The sequence below is a fragment of the Meleagris gallopavo genome, chromosome 7, assembly GCF_905368555.1.
Source record: "Meleagris gallopavo chromosome 7, MGAL_WU_HG_1.1, whole genome shotgun sequence".
Lineage (NCBI taxonomy): Eukaryota > Metazoa > Chordata > Aves > Galliformes > Phasianidae > Meleagris > Meleagris gallopavo.
The window spans coordinates 194,825-213,077 of NC_139410.1; the positions used below are offsets into that span (position 1 = coordinate 194,825).

Sequence of the window (18,253 nt, forward strand, 5' to 3'; positions counted from 1 at the left end):
TGATGCTGACCAGCCATCATACTCTGTCCCTTTCTTTTGTGGATACTATGGAAGAGTGTGATCCATATACAGACAGAGAGACAAAAGTCCAGAGAAACATTTCAGTGGAATTACAAACAAGTCTTAAAGAATTATTCTGTGTTTGTGTCTACTCATGCTGTCAGATTCTGAACTCAAGACCAGAACTCATTAAAATATTTTTAGACTGCTGCAAGAAACAGAGCAGAAAAGCACAGCTACTTGAAGTTTCCCACTTAAACCAATGCTTTGAAAATTTTCTGCGTTATTTCTGTTTTAACTGTTTTAAGTTCTATCAGTCACGTCTAATATATCAGAAGGTTGGTAAGAGAACTAATAAAAGCAGGCTATTGATCAGGCATGTGCCTTGTAATAAGAATCTGCAATGATTTTAGTAGCAATAATAGTTTCTAAGAGAATTGCCCCATACATATTGTGAGTGATTTCTAGTATTTTCTGCTCCCTGTGGCAGGATGGACATATATTACTAGAATGTGCTGCATAATGATGCACAAACAAGGCAGTTCAGAGCCCCAAATACATTCTTGTCTGTCTTTTTAGAATCAAGACTATAAGTGATTAAACTCAAGAGTAGATGTGAGTATATACTACTCCTATTCTGGGAAAAAAATGTTAAAGCTCTTCAACATAATTTTTCCATTCTTTTATTCTTTCTTCATTCATATTCCCCACCCTATATTATCTGTTCTCCTTCGTGTTCCTGGGCTGGCAACTGGATGTGCTCTCTAATTAACTCTGCCAAACCATTAAGGACTTTGCATCAATTAGGGGATGAAAAAATAGTGATGAAAACTCACAAAAATATCTTATGAGGCTGCACTGGTGAAGTGGGGAGAGCAATGGACACTTAATAAAAAACGCACAAATGATTTACTTAAATACAGATGAAAGATACCACTCATTCCCCCAAAAAAATCACTGTCCTCTATTACACGTTCTCTTTGCTTCATGAGAGTTCTTCCCTGTCAAATAGATTTAGATTTCCGTGTGATCTTATTAGCCTTCAAATAACGAAGAAAGAAAGTAAAAAAGGATCAGCTGTAAACTTAACCCTAAATTGACTATGCTTGTGCTGACAGCACTGATAAAGAGTCTCTATTTATGTACAATGAAGCTAGTGTATGACATTTATGATCCAATTCACTTATTTACTTTTTATTACTTAAATAGAGGTGAAAACATTCTAAATTAGTCATATGATGTCTACTCTAAAAGTAATGCATTGTGAGCTGGCAGGTGGTGCATTTTGGTGTGGCAATAGTGACCTGAAAGACAAGCCACGTTCTGGATGACCTTGCAGACTTTCATAACCATATTGATTTCCTTACTCAGAGGAAATAAATAGTAGGCATTACTTTCAGAGTGACATACATACAACGATCTCAAGAAATGATGGGATGTTGACTTCTGAACATATTTATGGATAAAAATTAATACAAGTAGGATAAGAATGGGTGCCTTTACCAGCAAACTGTCAGAATAAGACTCTAATAAACTTATTAACAATCATAATCGTGCTAATGTTCTTCAGAACAGAAATATTCCTGAAATATATTATTGGTGGTGTCTTGCCTATTATAGACATTTCTGTGGCTGATGCACAAACAAAATGCATTATCCTCCCCATTGTGACCGTATAATGCAAAGTTCCAAACTGGCATTCTAACCCAGATTTATCTATTTTTTCATGTATTACATTCTCTTGTTTTACATAGATTTTGGACACCTAGCTGTATTTTATTTCCTTTGGCTGTTGTATTTCACAAAGTAACTACCATTTTTTTTACATTTCTGGTAAAATTTGTATGTGTAATTATATATACACATACATACATACATAGACACACACACACACACACACACACACACACACACACACACACACACAAATAGTGCTACCTATTTATATATATATGCAGAAAAAAAAAAAAAAAGTCTCCAGTTTAACTGAGAAATTCATATGGTTATTTCCCGTACTGTACTCTGACCCCCAAATGACAGTTCGTTCCATGACTCACAATTGGAGAGCAGCACAAATGTATGAGAACACGCAATTGTTATTCTATTCTCCACAGTGCTTTTACATAATTTCTGTCTTCACCTTACTCAAAAAAAAAAAAAAAAAGCTCATGAGTAGGGCAATATGCTCAAGTTCACATGATTTTCACTCAAAGCTGGATCATGCTGTTTCAGCCTAGCCCACGCTGAAGGCTGGAGGACAGAGGGATCCCCTGGGGCTGGAGAGACCCAGAAAAGCACGCATTGAATACGCATTTCTGTGCCCACAGGAGTCACAAGCCTAACACTCGACAGAGTGAGGCATTTTGCAACTGCCCCTGCAACAAAGCTTGGGTGCTCCAAGGTGTCAGTATACACATTAGGAGACTATTGGAAATTATTTTAGTTATTTGATAAGCGCCAGGAGATGGAGCTCCAGACTACTCAGCATAATTTCTGGGTGCTGGAGCAATGAAACGTTACTTCTGCAAGGTTAAATGTTTCCTTCTTTTCAGCTTATCATTTATAGGATTTGAGTCAGCTTATGGGAATTAACCCTGGGGAGCAATTGCTAGCATTTTCCTTTATGGATCTATAGCCTAAAGTATAAAAAAACAAAGTCTGGAGAAGGACAAATCAAAACATAAATTGATTTAGAATATTTTTGAGGGGGATAATGCTTGTAGTATACAGTAATTGTAATTTTAGTTTATTCCAAGTTACTTTAGAAAGTAAAATTCCTCGGAAAACTATGAAAACTTGGGATCAAGTACTTAGTTACGAACTCACTTAATAAACCATACATTTCTTTATATAAAAGAATAGCGGTTAGAAAAGAGAGAAGGAAATAATCATAAAGGTTCTCTACAATCTTAGTTTTCCTGCACTGATGTTTAAAAAAAAAAAAATCTATGTTTTAGGCGTTCTAATAATTTCAGTCCATATAAGATCACTGTTGTAGCAAAAAAAAGCTGTGAGCCTTTCTGTCTGACGAATGGCCACCTCAACAGACCACTACTCCATCATGTGAACTGAAAATGCTGCTCTGATAAATCACTTGAAAAGCAAACCCCCCATAAAATTGAAATGGCTGAGTCGTGGTACAGCCTCCAACCTCACGAGAAGCCTTATTTAGCAATTAACCTTATTTTTAATTGGTATTAAAACTTAAAGCGTATGCACATGCTTTGATCTCTAATGAGGTTTTTGATACTGATCAGGGAGACAATGCCCAGCATCCTGGTGCTGCAGGTTTCTCCTAGCATGAATAAATTACATTGCTATTAATGTTTCCCCACTAAAAGATACATGTAAAGAAGAAAACTTTTAAAAGATATAAAGAAGCTTAAGAGCATAATTTCTGATGACTTTTTGTCATTTGTGTTTATCTTTCCCTTTTATTTATTTTTCCTATATTATATAAGCATAGAACAAATAGCTAAAAAAAAAACCAAAACATATTTATGCTATTATGCTTCAAAACTGTGATTTAAGTTCAGGAAAAAAAATTACTACAGAAGAGTTTTATGCTAGTCATAAAATTTTGACATAGGAAATATGTGGAATACCAATTACGAGCTGTTCAGAAATATCTCTTGACATTTTTAGAGTGCAATGTGAGAAGGGTTCACCTTTTTCTCCTATTTAATTATGACTTTTTCAAATAGGATGCTCCAACTCAATGGGAGTCACCGCAGTTACACTAGAAAGGAAAGATAATTTAAACCTTTTACAATGGGGGAAAGGAATGAACATGTCTTTGGACTGAAATGGTTATCAGTTTTTAGATCAATCACCCTTATGGAAGTTTTTCCATGGGTATAAAGATATTAAGATATTTACAACCAACATATATCATATTGAATGGATTATATAGAAAGGAGTAAAAAGTGGGAACGTACTCAACATCCTGACTATAGCATTTCTATTCAATGTCTAACATAGGGTAGCTATTAAATAATTTACATCAGTGTCTCACCAGGGATTATATTATGAAGTCCCGCTGTAAGCGCATTATTTCTTCATGCTTTTTAAACTGCATTTGCCAATATCCAAAGAAGTTTTCATTTTGCTAAAAACTTTTCCTCTGTGCCTTGCTTAAATTACCTGCAAATACAAAACAAGAGCAAACAAAACATTGCTTTCCTGAAATTCATTGAGTGAAGTAGCCATTTATGCTCCCAGAACTGTGATAAGGAGCTTTATGGTGAAGATGACATGTTGCCATCACAACTTTGTTACAGTAGCAGTCTGAAACATCTTTTGGTTAAAAATTTCTTTTATGATATTGGCTGACATCATCACAAATTGTCTGCTGTGTTTTCCAGACTAATAAAATCACAGTGAAAAAATAAAAATAGATATTTCATCCATACAAGCATTAACTTGTAGGTAAAACAGAGACCCTGAGCAGATGGAAAATGTTTGCACCCCTATTTGTGGGGGGAGTTGGGTCTTGGAAAGCACCCTTGAAATGCCTTAAGGTGTCACCTTAGTGAATTACCATGACAAGTTCTGTTACACAGGAGTTTTGTATGGATGTTTTACATAGGATATTTTTTACTTGATGGAAATTTTTACTGAAAAAGTTTCCATCAAGATTAACCAAAACAATCAATATGATGTTTATTACTGCAAGAGTTTGCTCCGAAGGCTTACTGTGACAATTTCATCATCAAAGAGAAGAAAAGTGCCCTATTGCCTATACTGGAAAAAGAGTAATTTCAAATCCTTAATAAGAATTTCTTGAAGCCATGTGTAACAACTGCACCTTCACACATTGCATGAAGTAGTGACAATCACAAAACCTTATTTTAAATGTGTGCAGATGTTCCCAAACTTTGTTCTGCTGTAGCTCTAGGAAAGATGGCTGCTCTCAATTCTGGTGACTGCAAGGACATTGAGTAAATAAAATATTGCCATGCCTCTACTTCAGAAATACAGTGCAATCATGAACAGTAAAGGTTTCTCTGGTCTTACAGTTGTAAATGCTCCCTCCATTTGGCTCCCATGAGACAAATCTCTATCAAAATTGACAAGTATGAGAATTCCTGTTTCAGTGTGATAACAGGATCACAGGGAGTGCTCTTGTTATTTCTGGAAAAGAGGGTGGATATTTATAGAATATGCCTGGTAGCAGCCTTTATAATTAATGTTGAAAGGTAGTTAGCATTCTAACTCCCTATTTTCAGTCACTCCCAACTTTATGAAACGCCTCTCCGTTGTGCTGCTCTTTTCAACCTGAATTTATGCCTATGTCAGCATCTGAAAGTATTAAGAACTCTCCCATTTTCTCAAGAAGGAGGAACTGAAAATGTATGCTTACGTGAGTGACTGCTCTGATCAGCTCTGTGCTCCATCTAGATGTAGTTTGAATGGTACAGTTTTACTAAGGACTGGACCATGCCAAGGCCTCACAAATTTGTTTTGAGAGAGACTGGATCTGACTTTTTAATACACATGGAGAATAGCACATTCACTCCTTTTACCAATATATGATATAACTTCATCATGAATAAAATAGTAAATGTAGAAAATCAGGAAATTGATACAGAGATTCACTTCTCCCTACATTTCTTATGAAAACTTGGTTTAGGACACCTATATCATATTAGTTGCATACAATGATACTTGGAAAAAAAAAAAAAAAAAAATTCAACACAATTTAACCAGCAATAAAAGGAAAAATCTACTGCTTAGCAGACTAACAAATCAAATTGATCCTTTTTCATTCCTGGGAACATTAAAAAGTATTTATTTTACCAATTCACTTGTTGTTGTTGTTAGATACATATACGCACAAGCATACCTTTATATGTATATATTATTTTTTTTTTCCAAAAGAGCTTAAAAAGACTCCTTCCATACTCAGTAGTATCTTGGCCATTCACACACTCAGCAAAAATTAAGGTCAAACTTCCAAGTTTGGTTTAAATGACCAGCTAAGGTTTTCCTGCTCTGCCTGCCATTCTTCTTTACCTCCAGAGTCTGTGCTGCTCATTTGAATCTGGTAAAAACTGAAAGACAACACTAGTATGAGCTGTTCTTCCCAGTCTGATCTGCTGCTTTTAACACCCTAGGCTTTGATGATCTATTGCTTATTGCTCATTCTGTGCCCAGTGCCACTCAAATGTACTTGCTTCTATCTAATCAGAAACAGATTATTCATAGTATAACTCCAGAGCCCTTGTATTCTGTCTTATATTCTTCCAATTTTGTGAGATGAAAATGTGCCAATGGACAAACAGCGTCTACCATTTCCCTCTTATGCTGGGAGCAGTATAAACAAAAGAACAGATATAAAGGAGCTATAATCTTGGATAATTACAAAATACAATAAAGAGGAAAGAAAAAAAACATCTTGAATAACAGAAACTTAAGCTTGATTTTACACAGAGCAGTTATACATATAATGACCACAAAAGGCAAACCCATCAGTACTTGTAAGGAATAGGAAAATAAAGCTTTACAAGCTCAAAGATGATTAGTATCTTAACAGCCAGTTCCATTTCCAATTACTTCTCAGGCACTTCATTGTCAAAAAGTAACTCAATGAATAAGCGTGATAATTCAGACACGGTGCTTTTAAAAGACCTGTAGCAGGCTGGATGCTGACCTCCAATAGTAGTGGAGGAGTCAGTCATCTTATCTCCTTGGTGACTTGCACAGAGTTGCTGCCTGCATCGCAGGTGCCAAGGCACATTTGCAAGTCTGGCCCAAATCACTACTACAATTTTCACCTGAGATAAACAGACATAATGCCAGCAGTCCATGTATTTCAGTATGGTCCCTCACCTTTTAAAAAACTATTATTATTTTCCTATCATTACCAACTTCTCAAAGTACTTTTCTCTTGCTTTTGTCTCACTGATACTAGTTTTGTTTTCTGATAGCTTTCCTCTTCTCAGGCTCCTCAGACATCTCCGTAATAAACTTTTTGTATTTAGGATAGATACATTTAGCCCAGGGGAAAAAAAAAAAAAAAAAAAAAAAAAAAAAAAAAAAAAAAAAAAGAAATCTCCTGAGCCCACACTGCAGCTTTTTGCTTGGATAAATGAACAGCCAAGCAAAAACCAGATCCTTTCCTAATAAACAGTGCGTGTAGGGACATGACCCAGTGACAGGAAAAGAACACCAGAACTAAATAGTGGGTCCAATCTCTCCCACATGGTCAAAGCAGAGATATCCCCAAACGACATTTGATCAATAATCTACTGACAGTTTCCAGGCATTATTTCCAACTCTTTGAAAAACTCGGAAAACTTCTGAAGTCAGAATGCAGAGCTTCAAAAAGTGATATTTCCTGTAAATTATACAGCATATCCTTAACGATAGGAAATATATACCTGTGGAATTAAACGATAATGCTCAAGAAGACCGTATGCTACCAGTTTCAGATTGATTAAAGCCAGAGGTTAAGCCAAAGGCTGAGTCCATCTCTGCTGAGCAACAAGCCATGTGCACAAGGCTCACATCTGAAGTCTCTAATTTCTCTGTTTAGATCAGATTGTACATTGGACTCACTGAACTTCATGCATGTTGGCCTTCTCTGGCAGATGTGAGAGAAAGCTAAAGTCAAATTATCCCTTTTAAAATTCTCTTATGTTTACTGATCGGCATTTGTTTAAGAACTTTTCAGGGAATGCCCAAGAGGCAGCATAAGTAAGCACTTTAAAAAAGTACTCTGGTGGGAGTGAGCATCAACCATCCAGGAACTAAATCCGATTACTTTACTCACGTAAGAAAATAACTCGGTATAAAACTGAAAGTAGTGGCTATCGGAATAAGGAGCTTCTGAAATGGCCCAACAACAGCAACTTCCTACTTATTTTTAATGCAGTTAAGGGGTGTGGGCTTGTATATGCAAACTTATAAGCCTTTTTACTGCGTGAGGACAGCAGTGGTGTTGTTATTTGATATACCATTAAGTGACTGCCTATGGTTCTGCTTCAGTGTGAAAATTGACCTTTCTCGGTATTTTTTTTCTTGCTACCATCAGTAAGAGATGCCTGCTGAACTCTAAAAGCTTCAACCTTTTATTTCCCTCTAATGAATATGCTACTTACTTGATTAGAATGATAGCACGCTTACAGAAGTAGATTTTCTGCGTGGAAATAAAATTACACATGTATTTATAATGCCAATTCTAGATATTTTTTCAATTACTTTTTCAACTAAAAGCACAAGACAGATTATATATTGTTAGATTATCATCACCTTTACATACAAGAGAATAAAACAGCTTCCAAGTAACAATCATAGTTCACTGTTGATATGGCTGTAATTCCAAATAACTTGCTTTCAAGACCAGAGTCCCACTTTCAACACTGTGCCCGGGTACTTAGTTGTAGACATATTCTAGCTACCACAAAAGACGAGACTGGAGCTTGATGAAAAAAAGGCAGGTCCCCAGTTTCCCAAGAGCTACAATCCACTCTATTACAAGATATTAAGTTACCAATGATGCTACCTCTCAGACCACAAATAAATAAATAAATAAAAATTATCGTTACGATAATTCTAAGAAATCAACCTCAGTTTAACATGTGCCGAAGTTTCTCCCATCCATCTTCAAGTTTACTAGAAAGTATTTCTTAACAGGTTCTATTTGATGGCTTCAAAATGTTTTTCAAAATGCACCTCCTGAGGTCACTGTACATGGCTTAGTGAGCTTTATAAAGACAATTTGCAACTTATTTGTGAGATATATGTGTATTACAACTTGCACAATGTAACAATTGGACAGACCAGTATGATGGTCTGGAAAAAGGTGTTTCAACGCAAGTGTAACAACAGAAGGATCAGCACAATAGAAAAGTGCTATAAGGGAAAAGATTACTTACCCATATCATAAGATTCCAGGTTCACGGGGAAAAGCTTCACCAAGAAGGGAGATCTAGGCTTGCAGGAAAGACTTCACAAAGCAGAGATCTCCAACCAGAGATCTTTCTATGAGGTCTAAGAGAGATGCAGCCAGGCTGCACCCCTTCCAGTCACACAGCTGAATCACCTTCACCTGTGCTCCCAGGGCTAACCCTGGTCCATTCCCCAGGTGCTCAATCAGTGGTTCAGGCTGTAATTCAACACTTCCCTTATACACATATATTCCCATCTATCTCAACTAAGTATTTTCTAAAAGTCAAGAACTACAGATATATTTGGGAATAGTTTTCAGAAGTCTAATACTACAAGTCCTGTTGCATAATAATGAACAAAGTAAAGCTTAAATGCTTCTTTGTGGCCAATAGTTTTTCTTAATCCAATTATAACTTCTTTACCTAACGTTACACTAGACTGATTTAGAGATATTTCTCCAGACTGATCTGAGAAAAAATACGTTCGATCACTTATGTTATTACAATAAACACAAGATGCATTAAAATAATGACAGCAGCCTGTCAGAAAACCACAAAATCAAAGATTTTCAGAGGAGAGGTCGAAATGTCATTTTTAACACACCCAACAGTGAGATTACTGCTTTTGTGGAAGATGAAATTATATGCTTTTTTGAGACTCCCTAATAAAGAATCACTCAGGCACACTGTAATGGATTCAAAATTATATGGTAGTTTAATCCTTTGCATTTGTCTTTGTATTATGTAAGTTAGACTTCTATCAACATTTCAACACCATATCTTAGACAACTTACTATCTTCACTTTTTCTTAAGAATAGTGGTATTTGGCATAAAACTCTCTGCTCTAGAGACACAGCTTGTACTCTGGGGGAAACTAATGATGTTTTGGTTTAAGCTTTAGTTCTAAATCAGCACTAAAGTATTTTTTAGATGCATGATCAAAGGACGTTGAAAATTATGTCTTAAAAATAAGTCGTCTGAACAGTGACTGACAATTACTCCAGACACTGGAGGAAGGTATAACTTATTAAAACACGTTCAGACCAGAATGAGTCCACCCTCATTTATAATTTCTGATTGTCCCGTTAAAAACTCATAAACCTATATTTCTTACTAACTGGTCAGTTAATGGGAAAAACGAAAGAAAATAGTATTGCATAAATACAGTAAAGTAACCAACATCGACATGTCACTCAGTGTATTCACTGAAGCCAAACTGGCTTACATCTCAGTGTTACCAAGCATAATAGAGCTGATAAGAGATGAGATCCTTCCATTTCTTTGGTCAAGTTAGAGGTGAAAATGGTCACAGATCCTCACTGGTAGTACTAGCATGTACTGCTACCAGTGAGGATCTGTGACCATTTAGACCTCCCTGTGCAGTACTGTTCATAGAAATGACTATTTACTTACTCTAAATACACAAACAAATCTGATGCTGTATGGGCATCTGTGCCATAGATTTTATTCAAAACTTCTCAGATTTCTCCCTCAGAAGCAGCATCACCAGCTGCACAACCCATGGTAGGTTTAGCAATGGCAGCTGGAGTACTATTCAGTACTCACACAAGCAAACTTACTCTTTGATGAACTAAGAAGTTTTAACTGTCAAACCAACGGTTAGAGATAAGGTGAAGGTCTAATAAATACAGTGGATGGATTAAAAGATAAGAGTATTAAGTATCAAGGACAAATCTGAGCATTTACATTTTTTCCCTAATGCATTTTTTATGTGCATAACCCTTTGCATTGTACTATATTTACTCTCTGAACTAAGAACTTCTGTATGTCAGAGTAAATGTGAGGGATAAGGTGAAAGTCTAATAAATAAAGTAGATGAGCTGAAAGATATAAGTATTAAACATCAAGGACAAAGCAAAGCATTTACATTTTTCACTAAAGCCTTTTTTATATTCAGTCTATTATTTCACTGCTTTCTCATGCTATCTCTTGGTAAACTACCCAGCCAATCACTTGTCAATGAATGCCTGAAAGTTTATAAAATGACAAAAGAAGTACAAACTATTTCTGTACACGAGCAGATATGCTCAAAAATGATTTTGAGATGCGATAGGTTCCAGGTCCATCTGAGCCATTTTTCTTATGTAGATAATTACAAGTGGGCCTCAGGTCTCTCTGGGATTAATAGTAAGACTATGTCGTGATCTAAAAGATGTTAACCCTTCGCATTAATCTTACTGTTAAATAGCAACCTCAATAAAAGATTTCATTTTTAAGATCATGTCACTGTGCATAACTGATAACCCTATGCTTAGCAGAAAAGGACAAGTGGAGGTTTGAGAGTCCTTCGACCATGAGAGCACATTGTCTCTGTGTGCTGGACCAGACCTTCTGCCACTGCCACTGCAAGTCAAACACGCGCTAGATCTGCAGCACAGTTATTTCTCTACCCTACATGTTCTTCAGAGTTGGCTGGCATTGGTTTCAGAGAGGAGGTCATATTCTGGTAATAGTCACAACCAGTAGTAGTATCTAGCAAGAACAGCTATACGTACGTCTGAGGCTGCATCCACGCTTACATGTTAGCATAGGTTTCAAACACTCTACTCCTGGTGGTCCATAAAAACGGAGAGAAAAACAGCTCACACTTTAGCTCTGCTTCCAGATGAGAGAGGCTCCGGATAGAGAAACTCAGATGCAGGGTTTCAAGCCCTTTTCTAGGTGTGGATACAACAGGCTTGAATCATTTGACACTGAAAACAAGCTTGTCTTGAGCATTGTTACCAAGGGCAGCATGAACATGGTAACACGACAAAAAATCATGCTCAGCAGGTGTTCAGGCATGGTTCAAAATAATGCATACGAGTTTTAAAATGCTTTCAAGATAAATTCAGTGATTCTGTTGTATCTCTTGGACTGAAAAACTTTGCTGGGAAAACATACGTAGTTCTTGCGAAATGGTTCAGAACATGAGAAGCATGGACTAAGACTATACTTTAAAATAACTGCTGATGAAGAAACTTCCGTGGGAGATTTGCCAAGCTTATAAAAGAAAGAGATACTATAGCAGAATATAAAAACAGATAAATAATAAATTGTAACTTCGTCTGGAGCTGTGGACTGTGTGAGTATTTATGGTTTTGAAAGGTTTTATGGGGAAAATGTTTTATTTTTTATGTTTTGAAATATATAGCAACATAAAAATGTAATGGTTGGCTTAACCTATAAAGAGTTTTCTAATCAGTAAGTCCCTGACAGAAGGTGGAATTTGTATCTCAGTGCAGAATTTATCTTTTTCTTTTCCTTTTAATTTTCTAAGTCTGGGATGCCTTGAAGTTGCTTGATGTTATAGGATAAATTTTCAAAGCTCCACACAGGAGAGATGCCAACACAAAAAACATCAAGCAAACACTGAGTTATGTTTGTGCATCTCCTGTGCTGTGTTTTCATAATTTCTCTCATATATCTGCAAAAAGATAGGGTTTGCAAATAGAGCAAAATTATAGATTGAGTTGGTGATTTTTCTTCTTCCGTGTTATGTGGAAATTAATAAAGTAATTACACGTTACATTTACTGTTCATTGAATTACTTGGTTGTTTGGTAATTATTAGTGTGATTACAAAGTGACATAAACAACCGTGTGCCTCAAATGTGCAATTATGCTCAATATATGCTGAGCTGACACACGTGGAACATATTTTGCTGATTTTGCAGGCAATTAATAAACGCTCATGCAAAAGGACTTGTGCAAAGCGGTGTAAATAATGCAATAGAGTCCATCTTTTGTTCAGCCTGTGCTTGTGCTTGCACTGAAGCCTGCTGCTTGTGAAGACAAACAAGGACAATTTAACTCGTTCGTTGAAAAAATCTAAGTGAAATATAAAGGCAGTTTTTCTCACTATTAGCTTGTTGTCCTGTTATTTTCTCTCTCCTGATAACACACCTGTATATAGTATCACACTGTACTAAGGAACTGTTAACACTGTGAGGTTTTCAGGAGATTCTGAAGATTATATGATTCTGGCATTGGGTGCCAATTTCTCCCATAATGTGGTCAAGACTGGTACACATGGAGACCTTCCTGTTATTTTTCCCTACTTTGTCATATATATACTCGAAAATATTACTAACCATGACCGACACTACAGCATGCCTACACTGATTACAGGAGAGCTGTTTCTTCTTTTCCCAAAATATTTTTTTGAAAAGCAAGTAATCGTTCATCAACAATTAATGAAGTCATGACTCATTAGATTGAACCACACCCACCATGCAAAACATGGCCTTGCAGTCTTTTGAAAGGTGCTCAGCCACAACTAAAAACTTTTATACCAATCATCTGGCACATTACATCATGACAAGGAACAAACACTCGCACATCTTTAAGCATCTGTCTGTGAACACTGTGACTATCTCAACTCTGTTTCTTTTTTTTAAGTGCACTGGCAATAAGCTTGGTTTTGCTGGCTGGGATGCATATTGAAGAACTACTCCAGGTAGCAAAGGTGTCGAGAGGACACACTGCTTTCTTATGTGGTCACTTTAAGTGCACAAAGAGTAACATGGGCCATACTGATACTTCTTTTTTCTTTTCCTTTTTCCTTTTTCCATTTTTTCCTTTTCCTTTTTTGCCTTTTCTATCTGTTTTGCATTGTGCTGATGTTTAATGTTTTTCACTGCAGTGGATAGTTTGGCCATCGGAGGCTGCATACAGCTCATTCATGTCTCAGCACACAGGGTTATTCTCACGAGGCTAGCATGGAGATAAAAGGGAGCAGCACATAAACAGGATTGCATGTGTATGCTACAGACATTTTCATCCTAAAAACTCTGGAACCTGTGGGATCAAGTGACCTTGAAAAAATTTTTTCACCAGTACTACAGCATGGCAAGTTTGCTTTGCTCTAAGCTGATGACTTCAGCTCTGTTTTCTGCACCGGCTCAGTAATGCCTATAAATCTTGCACTTTTTGCTGCTAGTGCAGGTCCAGGTGCTATTGTGGCTTTCGGTGTTACTATAGTTATTGCTGTTTCTTTGGTCCCTCCGGCATTTGAGTTGCTTCCTGAAGGACTGGAGAAGACTGATTTATGAGAGTATTTGGCTTTGCAGAGAAACAAAGGAGGAGGAAGAAAAGCAAGAAGAATCTGGATTATGTGGCCCAAATTATTCTCTGTGAGAAATGTTTTGATGTGATTTCAGAAAAAAAACCTCTGACTCCAAGTCTTTGTAAATGTGCATTAAACTTCAGTCCCTAAATTGCCAATATTTTCATTGTACGTTCAGCTACAGAATTCTGCAGTTTTTAAGGATGAAAATGCTTCTACCTCTGCTACATGTCTCTCGAGTTCTAATAGAATCTGCACCTGAAACATTATTTTCAGGGAACAGATAATCAACAGCATTACAGATTGATTTCTGTAATATTAGTATTAGTAATACTCTCTGTCCTGACCAGAAGACCTCTGTACATCTTGGAGTTAATGACGCACTGCACTATGGATGGGGAGCTCATGATGTGCTGTTTGTGAATGGCAGGCCTATTCAGTGCTACATCACCGTGAGTTCCCAGCATCTAAAGGGATGTAAGATTGTCTGGAGTATTCTCTTCCTATAGCGTCAGCTCTAATGAACAGCATTCTCCTTCTGACAAATGGCCTCATGCTGTGGGATAAAAAGCAAGAAAACTGCGCTCAAATGAGATATTTGAATATCATATATAGTCTTGCATGCAGTAAACTGCACCATGACTTGTTACAACAAACTCTATGTGTAACTAAAAGTGAACAAGCATAAAAGATCAAGCCAGCTTTTATTGAGTCTTGATTCGTTAAGAGGCAGACAGGCTGAAGCAAGGTAGCTGGGACAAGCTGTGCGAGAAGTAATACATTTAATGCCGGGAAGTATTTCCTTTTATTTATTTATTTATTTATTTTTATATAGGCAACCTGTGCTATTAGAGTCAAAAAATGGATGGTCTGACTAGAAAGGCTTTAACAGAAAGGGCTTCTGTTACAGCCCTGTTCTGCCCTGCTGGGTATGCACAATGTACCATTGTACTGAACCCTCCAAAGGCACAATTGCCTTTCTAAGTTCATGGCTGTTTGTGCTTGAACAATAAGACTGTGATGTTGATTAGTAGTTACGTAAAGGAGTCCAGTAATTAGACCAGTGCTGTGGACCAGATTTAGAGAATCGGTTTTGTCTCTGAATTCTGAGGGTAGCAGAGGACAAAGTCGGGAAGAAGGAAAACAGCGTTAAGAAAATAAGAACTCCTTTTCTGGGTTTATTTATTAATTGCCAGTAATTGTTTGTAAGATGCTTAGAAAAGCACAAAGCAAAGTTAGTGTCTGCTCCTGTTTTACCCTCTGCTTGGTTTTATTTTCTCAGAACTATGGTGTGATGCTTCCTGTCCGACGGCCACAGGCAAGGATGCAAAACCACTGATCTGTCTGTTTTTCAAACACAGGAACCACATTCAGTGCTTGAAAGTATTTGCATTCAAATTCTGATATACGTATAGAAGGATATAGTAACACTGCTGTATTTGTGAGCAGCATTAGACAAGCGTGATATGAAATCTTCCTAACCCATAGTTCATACACTTTTGCAGGGCAAAGTCTTTCAGCACTGAGATGCGTGACTGCTTTACACAGCTCCTTTCTGTGGATCTCTGCAAAGAAGTCTCTCACACTCAGAAATTTGCAGGTCTGACTGAAGATCAGCCCCATAGATCCTTACCCCAAATCTCAGGTGAACTATCCTTTCAAGGGTTTTCTCTGCCTTTTTCCATTAGGGAATTATTTTTCCCATTCTAATGAGGTATTTGCAACTATTGTGGGTTGGGAGAAAAAAAAGGCTTCGTACATACTTTGGTCACCCTAATCTCTCTCTGGACAACTTTTTTAAAAAAAGGAATACAGTAAACATAGATAAGCAAAGGTCACAATAAAATTGTCAGTGTTGTGGTGATGTCACTTTGTGCTGTTGTTTTTAAGTAGGTGAGACAACATGGTGCCACCTTTACATGGCTCTTTGATATACTAAACACTGTCTTCTTCCATTAATTTCTGTGGGAACAAAGTGCACTCAGCATAATGCAAGTTTGCAATTGGAGTCAATGGGAATGATTTTTTAACCAAGTTTGCTCTGGATCAGGTCCATGGTGTCCAGCAGTGAATTTACAGTGCCATCTAAGCCGTGCAGAGTATGCATGAGTCATCTCCGTGGTACTGAGGCAATCTCAGTAAATAAGAAGAGACAGTTTCCTTTTCAACAGGTGAACCAAATCCCCAAAGTAATTTTTTTTTTTTTCCCAAGGAAGCAAAAGGTTAATTTGAAGTGCTTGTGGCCTTCCATGAATCAAATGAAGTAATCCCATGTCTGAGTTTTAAAAGCATCCATAAATTAGCAGAGTGTAGTGCGCAGATCAAAAGGAGGGTTATCAAAGATTAATAACAAGGAAGAGGGGAGGGAGAGAGGGGAAGGAGAACTCTGATAGAAACGCTTTATCATACCTCCTACTGAACTGGAGAGCAGAATACACTTATTTGGGGTCCAGTTAGCAACACCATATCAGCAGGGAGAGAGAATGTGAATAATATGGACTATGAAAAATAAAATGGGGAATGAGTTGAGTAAAACTGAATATAGGAAGAAAAAAATTAAAAATTAAGTTAAAAGACACTATTTTTATCCTATTAGAGCCCTGGTTATCTTCCAATGCCAGCTCTATCCAAAAGGACAGTCACATCTTGAAATGGAGTGCCAGTGGAAAACCAGGACTTTTTTGGAAAAGGCATTCATCAGGTGGAATGAAAACCTGATGTCTCAGAAAAAAATGAACCAAACCAAACCAATCAAGCCAATCAGTCACACAAATGAAAAGCTTGCATCACAGAAGTAGCAGTCAAGACCGTGAAGGCATTTTGTGTTTTTAAATTACACTGGAAATTCTCCAAGCCATATTAAATTACCATGCATACACAGTGGACTGCTTATGCCTCCTAATCTTTAGCTTGAACTAATGATCTCTACATCCCGCTGTGCTTAATGTTAAGCAGTATGAGTTAGCTTCATACCGTCCATGTATGCAGGGACTGGATGTTTTTTAGCAGCTGGGATATAAGGTAAGCAATGAATGTTAAGAGTCCAGCATGACAAAGGAGGTGTTACAGAAAACCCTAGATCAAGTTTTCAGTCTTACAAATTCTTTCATGTCTTGTTTGTTCTGCATGAGTAGAAGCCATGTTGTGTCATCAAAACAGATACTTTCAGCCATAATAAGAAAACATAAAGACAAAAGAGAACAGAATTAAAAAACCACCCATAATTACCCTGCTGAAACACTGCATCTCTGTTATTTTGCATGCTTGACTTTGGTTTAAAGTTTACTGACCTGAGCAATCCTTGGGATCTCGTATTTTGCACAGTAGTACGTTGGAAGGGTATAAGAAAATGATGCAGAAAATGAAAAGACTGCCTAAAAACAATTGCAGAATAGGATACCTGGCTCTGTTTTTCCATGGAAAATTATTTATAGTTAAAAAGCATGGGAAGAAAACACTGAGATTTGGGTTGAAACAAGCTGGTAAAAACTTGCATCTCACTGTGACTTTTAAAGTTCTGATCTGCCAAGACTCCAGCTGCATCAGGCCCAGACAGACTGGGAGAGTGTTGGCAGCACTTGGTGCTCAGCTGCTCTGTGTTGTGCCATGCCAAGGAGGAGCGGAGCGGCTGTGCACTAAATATGACATCTCGGTATTTCACATTGCCACAGATGGGAAGAGAGCAGTTTCATGGAGAGGAAATAGGTGGCAAGAGGAGTTAACATACCAAAAAACTCTGCACATTTCATTGAGTCTTGTTTTCAGTGCGAGCCCCAGTAAAAATGGTCTGAACTCCCTTATTATCGAGACTTTGGTGGAAACATCACAGAGTACAAGATTCCAAGCTGTTTTCCCACACAAAGCAAACACTTTCCTTAGGGCCTGAGATGAGCAGACAGAGCTGATAAAGACTTTGACCCTGCAGAATCTTGTGTGTAAGCTCTCATTGCTAGTATTCGCCAGCCACAGGAATTTGTGGTTTGTATGTCTGCAACACTGCAAGATCCGTGCCCATTGTACTGCCAGCTCAGCTGTGCTCTCCTGGTTTGTCTGTCCCTTTGGGACCACTGTTATGCATCTCCTATCACTTTGATTTTTCTAGAAAAGAAGATGGGTAGTATTTTGAGCACTGTGCTGAAACTCTGTGTAGCCTGCCTTAAACACTGAGTGTGTGTGTAGGCTGCACAGTGTAAACAAGCCAGCAAATAACACAGCTCTGCATGTTTACAGTAAGGAGATCAGCCCTCTTAACAATGCTGATATTTTGTGGCAGAGGTAGTAGCTTTGCTTCATT

The 18,253-nt window shown here is 37.4% G+C and overlaps 1 long non-coding RNA gene across 1 annotated transcript in view; it reads right to left on the reverse strand.

The window, feature by feature from the left end:
* LOC146543918 (uncharacterized) overlaps positions 1–17,513 on the reverse strand; it is a 138,373-nt gene extending 120,860 nt beyond the window's left edge. Inside the window, exons 1-2 of the long non-coding RNA XR_014884442.1 lie at positions 17,250–17,513; positions 4,016–4,143 (exon numbers count right to left, since the gene is read on the reverse strand). This is a non-coding gene — a long non-coding RNA (uncharacterized LOC146543918). The remainder of the gene's footprint in view (positions 1–4,015; positions 4,144–17,249) is intronic.
* Positions 17,514–18,253: the final 740 nt, after the last annotated feature.